The sequence below is a fragment of the Pan paniscus genome, chromosome 9, assembly GCF_029289425.2.
Source record: "Pan paniscus chromosome 9, NHGRI_mPanPan1-v2.0_pri, whole genome shotgun sequence".
In the NCBI taxonomy this organism is placed as follows: domain Eukaryota; kingdom Metazoa; phylum Chordata; class Mammalia; order Primates; family Hominidae; genus Pan; species Pan paniscus.
The window spans coordinates 114,449,727-114,458,478 of NC_073258.2; the positions used below are offsets into that span (position 1 = coordinate 114,449,727).

The window sequence follows — 8,752 nt, forward strand, 5'->3', positions numbered from 1 at the left end:
AGCTGTATTGGAGAGACCGATATTAGCATTTGTTGAAATGTTTCTGAGCCCTCTGGATTTTATCTCGCCTCCATGTGGGTTGGCTTTTCTAGCAGTCTGGGGCTGTCACCATGTTGGAATTGTTGGGGTGATGACGGAAGATCTTTGTCACCTCTTGCCCGAGGGCCACATCTGTCACCCCAATGCCAGGGAAGTGGGGCCTCTACCCCTGTCTGCCCTGGGAGCTAGTTGCAGCAGGAGCCCTCAGTGCTATCTTGTTTCAAAGCACAAGGTGACCCAGGTGAGCCCACACGGGGCTAAACACACCTGGGAGCAGGCACATCTCTTTAGACAAGGAGGCAGAATAGGTCCTGGGGAAGGCAAACACAGGTGGGGCTTCCTTTCCTCCAATTGGCTGCTCAAAAACCCCTCAGAAGGGACAGTTAAGAATATAGGTTTTAGAGTCAGGCCTTCATCCAACCTCAGTTCTCCCACTTTCCTTACTCAGCCTCACCTGTAAAATGAGGATAATAGTACCTGCCTCATAGGGTTGATGTCAGAATTCATTGAGATATTGCCTATAAAGCCCATAGCCTGGTGTCTAGCACAGACTGTATTCAGCAAACAGTAGCTGCTATTATTATTGTTGTTGTTGTTGCTGAATGTCACCCACACAGGATTTAACTTTTTGCTCCCTATTTTCCTCATACACTGTATTAGTCAATTCTTGCACTGCTATAAATAAATACCTGAGACTGGACAATTTCAAGAGAAAAGAAGTTCTCATTGTTCCACAGGCTGTACAGGAAGCACAGTGACTTCTGCTTCTGGGGAGGCCTCAGGAAGCTTCCAATCATGGTGAAAGACAAAGGGGGAGCAAGGCCTCTAACATGGCAGGAGCAAGAGCAAGAGAGAGAAGGGGGAGGTGCCACACACTTTTAAACAACCAGATCTCATGAGAACTCTATCACGAGAATAGCACCAAGTGGATGATGAATCATGAAGGTTTCTTGATCATGAAGGATCCACTCCCATGATCAAATCACCTCCCATCAGAGGCCACTTTTAACATTGAGGATTATAATTTGACATGAGATTTGGGTTGGGACACAGATCCAAACCATATCATACACTCAGTGTGTCAACTCTGAACTTACGGTCATCACACCAGAGCACACATAAGACAATGAAGAGATAGAGGTCAGCTGTGAATTATAGAAGGAGAAGGAGAGAAATGGTGGCTGGAACTCAGAAGCCCTTGGCTAGGCTCTGAGGTCTCCTAGGACAATACTCTTCAGACTACAAACCTGAATATCTACTGTGTGTCAGAAACTAGCCTGGGCATGGAGGGTGAACAAGTCACAGACTGGGTGCTTACAGACTGGAAAAAGGGATAGAAACAGATGTATGTAACTGTTATTATGAAAAGTGAAATAACAAAGACATAAACCCAGAGGTATAGGAGAATAGAGGAATAGCTGCCCTGAGGATACAAAGAAGAGGGCTTTGCAATGGAGGAGACATTTGAACTGAGTTTTGAGAAGTGACAAAGCAATCACAAAGAAGGGTAATTAAAATATATTGCACATAATGTCAATGAAAATGGTAGGAGTAAAATCCTCTGAAAATTTCCTCCCCCCTAAAAGCAATGAGAAAAATGGCAAAAAATGGTGAGAATCAATTTTTTCAGAACTCTAGAAATTAATCAAAAGTTTATAGCAATCTGGGAAGTCTTCGTTCAAGAAAAAAAAATGACATAATTATAGAAAGAAGAGTGAGCGTTGTGGCATTTTAACTTGCTCCAATTCCATCCCCCTCACCCCAACTCTGCAGTAGCTTTGAAAACCAACAAACCACAATCATCATGGAAACCAGCAGCCTGGCAGCTACAAGAAGGGGTAGAACAGCCTTGGAGTTCCTTCAAAGCCTCATTCCCAGAGAGTTGTAATTATTTGACCTGTCTAGTGGTTCCCTGGAAGATACCATTTGCAAGACTGTCTTTATTTCACCTGTCTCAAAGCTTGCCTGGAGTGAACAGCTTTTTCCTTAAGGGTATTTGTTGAAAACAACTAGAGACAATTGTTGGACTTTGTGGCTGCCTAAAACAATGGATAACAGTTGAGGCAAAAAAAAAAGGGCTAAACAAAAACCTTAAAAAGAAAATGTGGGGGAATAAAATATCTATAAAGGGCCTTGAAAGGCTCTGAAATATCCCAAGGAATATAGAAAGCTATATGTACGCACAGGAGGGTGCACATGCCCAGGGCTGTGCACATGTGCAGGAAAAACTAAGGAAGGTCCTGAGCTCTCACCCTGGGCTAAGCTTAAGGCTCTGCACAAGCAGGAAGGCTAAGGTGGAGTTGTCAATGTCCTGTCTGAGAGTTGAAGGCATGTCCCAACATACACACAGAGCCACTCTGCAAAAACAAGGTGACTTATTGGTCTCAAGCATCAAGGCACTCTCTGTCTAATTACTAGCTGAACACTAAGCAGAGAGAGATTTCAGTGGCCACACATGACAAAAAAATACAGACTTTGCAGAATTAGCTCAGAAAAGTCACTAAACACACAAAGAAGCAACATCAACAACAAGAAACCCTGAGGAAGGGAGAGAAAGTTATTTCCAAAGTTGCTGTATTATATTATGTTATTTAAAATGCAGTTTTCAATAAGAAATTATGAGGCACACAAAGAAACAAGAAAGTAAGGCACATACACAGGGGGAAAAAATAATTGATAAAAACTGTCCCTGAAGCCCATATATTGAACTTATAAGATGAAAACTTTAAATCAGCTATTCTATATACATTCAAAGAAGTAAAGAAAACCATATCCAAAGAACTAGAAAAAGGTATGAGAATAATATCTTATCAGGTAATGAATATCAACAAGGAAATAGAAATTATATATTTTTTTAAAGAACCAAATATAAATTCTGGAGTTGAGTAGTATGATAGCTGAAATGAAAAATTTACTAGAAGGGCTCAACAGCAGATCTGAGCAGGCAGAAGAAAGAATCTGTGAATTAAAGATATGTAAATTGATATTATACAGTCTAAGGGATAGAAAGGAAAAAAGAATGGAGAAAAATGAACAAAGGTTCAGAGACATTTGAGATAACATCAAAAATATGTGGTGTGTGTGTGTGTGTGTGTATGGGTGTGTGTAATGAGAATCCAAGAAAGAGAAGAGAGAGGAAGCAGAAATAATATTTGAAAAAATAATGACCAAAAACTTTACAAATTTATGAAAAATATTAATCTGCACATGCAAAAAAACTCAATAAACTCCAAATAGGATACATCAAAGAGATCCACACGTAAACACATCATAATCAAATTGTTTAAGGCCAAAGACAAGAAAGATTCTTGGAAGCAGCATGAGGAAAGCAACTTATCACATACGAAGGGATCTTCAGTCAACAGTTTAACAGTTAAGAGTTGGCTTCTCATCAGAAACCATGGAAGCCAGAATGGCATATTCAATTCCTTAAAGAAAAAGATTGTCAACCAAAATTCTGTATCTAGCAAAACTACCCTTCAAAAGTGAAATAGTAATTTAGATAATCTCAGATAGACAAAAACTAAGAGAATGCATTGCTAGCAAACCTGTCCTACAAGAAATACAGTCATGTGCCACATGACAGTCAACAATGTACCACATATTCAACAGTGGTCCCACAAGATTATAATGAAGATTTTATACTGTATTTTTAATGTATCTTTTCTATGTTTAGATACATAAATACTTAGTATTGTGTTACAGTTGCCTTCAGTATTCAGTATGGTAATATGCTATCCAGGTTTGTAGCCTCAGAGCAGTAGACTATGCCACATAGCCTAGGTGTGTACTAGGCTATACCATCTAGGTTTGCGTAAGTACACTCTATTTCACACAATGACAAAATTGCCTAACAACACAGTTCTCAGAATGTATCTCCTTCATTAAGTGATGCATGACTATACTAAAGGGAGTCCTTTAGGCTGAAATAAAAAGATATAAGACAGTAACTTGAATCCATATTAAGAAATAAAAAATGCTAGTAAAGGAAAGTATGTAGGTAAACATAAAAGACAGTATAAATGCATTTTTTGGTTTGTAATTCTTTTTGTTCTCTCATCTGACTTTAAAGACAATTGCATAAAGCCATAATTATAAATCTGTATTGATGGGTATATGGTGCAAAAATATATAATTTGTATGACAATACAGCACAAAGTAAGAAAAGAATGGAAGAAATAAGAGCAAAGATTTTTATACTATTAAAATTAAATTGGTATTAATCTGAATAGATTGTTATAATTTAAAATGTTAATTGAAATTATCAGGCTACTAAGAAAATAATGTTTAAAATGTATATAGTAAAAGAAATGACAGAGGAGTTAAAATGGAACACTAGAAAATAACTGTTTAACACAAGGCAGAAATGAAACAAAAACATATAAGACATATAAAAAACAAATAGCAATATAATAGACATAAATCCTAACTTATCAGTAGTTACACTAAATGTAAATGGATGAAACTCTTCAATTAAAAGGTAGAAATTGGCAGAATGAATTTTTAAAGCCATGATCAAGCTATATGCTATATATGAGACATATTTTAGTTTTAAAGACAAAATACGTTGAAGGCAAAGTGTGGAAAAAGAGGTTCCATGTACACAGAAACCAAAAGAGAGCTGGAATAACTATAATAATATCAGACAAAATAGACTTTAAGACAAAAATCATTGTGAGAGACAAAGTAGGACATTTTATAATGATAAAAGAGTTATTCCTGCCAGGCACGTTGGCTCACACCTGTAATCCCAGCACTTTGGAGGGCTGAGGTGGGTGGATCACTTGAGGGAAGGAGTTCAAGACCAGCCTGACCAATATGATAAAACCCCTTCTCTACTAAATATACAAAAATTAGCCAGGTATGTGGCATGCGCCTGTTATCCCAGCTACTCAGGAGGCTGAGGTGGGAGAATCACTTGAGCCCAGGAGACAGAGTTTGCAGTGAGCTGAGATCGCGCCACTATACTCCACGCTGGGTGACAGAGATAGACTCCATTTTGAAAAAAAAAAAAAGAGTCGTTTTCTGTGGGGCACTGCCCGGTGGCTCTGGCCCCGCGGGGACATTGGCCCAGCCTGCCGTTCCCTGAGCTCCGGTGGCCCGTTGCTGGAGGAGCTGTTCGCCCAGGGCGGGCCCTTGTGGACCTTCCTCAAGCTCCAGGTGGGGTCTGAGGCCCATTTGAAGGTCAGGAGGCCCGAGTTGGTGGCAGTGGTAAAACTGCTGAACGAGAAGGAGCAGGAGCTGCAGGAGACCGAGCACTTGCTGCACCATGAGAATGAAGATTTAAGGAAACTTGCAGAGAATGAAATAACTTTGTGTCAAAAAGAAATAACTCAGCTGAAGCATCAGAAGAAACAGATGAAAATGATTTGATCCTGGAAGTAACTGCAGGAGTTGGAGGTCAGGAGGCAATGTTGTTTACTTCAGAGATATTTGATATGTATCAGCAATATGCTGCATTTAAAAGACGACATTTTGGAACCCTGGAATATTTTCCAAGTGAAATAGGTGGCCGTAGACATGCGTCTGCCAGCATTGGGGGTTCAGAAGCCTATAGGCACATGAAATTTGAAGGAGGTGTGCACAGAGTACAAAGAGTGCCAAAGACAGAAAAGCAAGGCCACATCCATACTAGCACCATGACAGTAGCAATATTACCCCAGCCTACTGAGATTAATTAATTGAATTGATCCCTTTACCATTATGTAATGGCCTTCTTTGTCTCTTTTGATCTTTGTTGGTTTAAAGTCTGTTTTATCAGAGACTAGGATTGCAACCCCTGCTTTTTTTTGCTTTCCATTTGCTTGGTAGATCTTCCTCCATCCGTTTATTTTGAGCCTATGTGTGTCTCTGCACGTGAGATGGGTCTCCTGAATACAGTGCACTGATGGGTCTTGACTATTTATCCAATTTGCCAGTCTGTGTCTTTTAATTGGGGCATTTAGCCCATTTACATTTAAGGTCAATATTGTTATGTGTGAATTTGATCCTGTCATTATGATGTTAGCTGGTTATTCTGCCTGTTAGTTGATGCAGTTTCTTCCTAGCATCGATGGTCTTTACAGTTTGGCATGTTTTTGCAGTGGCTGGTACCGGTTGTTCCTTTCCATGTTTATTGCTTCCTTCAGGAGCTTTTGTAAGGCAGGCCTGGTGGTGACAAAATCTCTCAGCATTTGCTTGTCTGTAAAGGATTTTATTTCTCCTTCACTTATGAAGCTTAGTTTGGCTGGATATGAAATTTCCGGGTTGAAAATTCTTTTCTTTAAGAATGTTGAATATTGGCCCCCACTCTCTTCTGGCTTGTAGAGTTTCTGTCGAGAGATCTGCTGTTAGTCTGATGGGTTTCCCTTTGTGGGTAACCTGACCTTTCTCTCTGGCTGCCCTTAACATTTTTTCCTTCATTTCAACCTTGGTGAATCTGACAATTACTTGTCTTGGGGTGCTCTTCTCGAGGAGGATCTTTGTGGTGTTCTCTGTATTTCCTAAATTTGAATGTTGGCCTGCCTTGCTAGGTTGGGGAAATTCTCCTGGATGATATCCTGAAGAGTGTTTTCCAACTTGGTTCCATTCTCCCCGTCACTTTCAGCTACACCAATCAAACATAGATTTGGTCTTTTCACATAGTCCCATATTTCTTGGAGGATTTGTTCATTTCTTTTTACTCTTTTTTCTCTAAACGTCTCTTCTCATTTTGTTTCATTAATTTGATCTTCAATAACTGATACCCTTTCTTCCACTTGATCGAATCAGCTATTGAAGCTTGTGCGTGCGTCACATAGTTCTTACGCCATCGTTTTCAGCTCCGTCAGGTCATGTAAGATCTTCTCTACACTGTTTATTCTAGTTAGCCATTCGTCTAATCTTTTTTCAAGGTTTTTAGCTTCCTTGCGATGGGTTAGAACATCCTCCTTTAGCTCGGAGAAGTTTGTTATTACCGACCTTCTGAAGCCTATTTCTGTCAACTTGTCATTCTCCATCCAGCTTTGTTCTGTTGCTGGCGAGGAGGTGCAATCCTTTGGAGTGGAAGAGGTGCTCTGGTTTTTAGAATTTTCAGTTTTTCTGCTCTGGTTTCTCCCCATCTTTGTGGTTTTATCTACCTTTGGTCTTTGATGTTGGTGACCTACAGATGGGGTTTTGGTGTGGATGTCCTTTTTGTTGATGTTGATGCTATTCCTTTCTGTTTGTTAGTTTTCCTTCTAACAGTCAGGTCCCTCAGCTGCAGGTCTGTTGGAGTTTGCTGGAGGTCCACTCCAGACCCTGTTTGCCTGGGTATCACCAGCAGAGGCGGCAGAACAGCAAATATTGCTACCTGATCCTTCCTCTGAAAGCTTCATCCCAGAGGGGCACTCACCTGTGGGAGGTATCAGTCGGCCCCTACTGGGAGATGTCTCTCAGTTAGGCTACACACGGGTCAGGGACCCACTTGAGGAGGCAGTCTGTCCTTTCTCAGAGCTCAAACACTGTGCTGGGAGAACCACTGCTGTCTTCAGAGCTGTCAGACAGGGATGTTTAAGTCTGCAGAAGTTTCTGCTGCCTTTTGTTCTGCTATGCCCTGCCACCAGAGGTGGAGTCTACAGAGGCAGCAGGCCTTGGTGAGCTGCAGTGGGCTCCCCCAAGTTCGAGCTTCCCTGGCCACTTTGTTTACCTACTCAAGCCTCAGCAATGGCAGATGCCCCTCCCCCTGCCAGACTGCTGCCTCACAGGTCAATCTCAGACTGCTGCGCTTACAGTGAGCAAGGCTCTGTGGGCATGTGACCCACCGAGTCAGGCATGGGATATAATCTTCTGGTGTGCCATTTGCTAAGATCATTGGAAAAGTGCAGAATTGGGCAGGACTGCCCAGTTTTTCCAGGTACAGTCTGTCACAGCTTCCCTTGGCTAGGAAAGGGAAATCCCCTGACCCCTTGTTCTTCCTGGGTAAGGCGATGCCCCGCCCTGCTTCGGCTCCCCCTCCATGGGCTGCACCCACTGTCCAACCAGTCCCAATGAGATGAACTAGGTACCTCAGTTGGAAATGCAGAAATCACCCATCTTCTGCGTCGATCATGCTGGGAGCTGCAGACCAGAACTGTTCCTATTCAGCCATCTTGGAATGGAGAAAGAATATAGCAGCTTAGTTCTTGACCAGTTTGGTCCTCTGTCTGCCCCTTTCATCTAGATTCTCCCTCAAGAAGGCTGGTAGTGGCTTGGGTGCTTAGTGGGGAGATCTCATATCACTTTTACACAAGTCTTGGCAGCCAGCATCCTCCCTAACTCAGCCCCCAGCTCTGGCCATTCTCATCACCATCAGGCTGGCTGTGACTTAATCATTCTGGAGGAGGCTGTATTCAAACCTTTGGTTTCTAGTATAACATAAGTTATCCTAGAATAGGTCCTATTAAACCCCTTGGTTTCTAGGTTTCTAAGGATAATATAGCAATTTTTATGTAGATTCTAATTTCTATTAACCTGGGTAATGAAAAGGGAAAGGGGTAACTCCAAAATAATGATTAAAACAAACTACAGCCAACTGTCAATTATCCAAAGATGAATTAAAACATGGAAAATATGACGGAAAATATGAATACATTGTAGTCCCTGCTCTCAAAGGAGTTTATAATCCAGTTGAGATGACAAACAAATACACCAACGGGAGTGACCTGAGAGGATAGGTGGTAAAAGTAGATAGTGTGGGCTCAAATAGAATCAGCAGCCCTGAGTTCCACAGTGTCAT

At 41.3% G+C, this 8,752-nt stretch overlaps 1 pseudogene; it reads left to right on the plus strand.

Annotated features, from left to right (window-relative positions):
* Positions 1–130: 130 nt before the first annotated feature.
* Positions 131–8,011, plus strand: LOC100992330 (peptide chain release factor 1-like, mitochondrial; annotated as a pseudogene).
* The last annotated feature ends 741 nt before the right edge of the window (positions 8,012–8,752 follow it).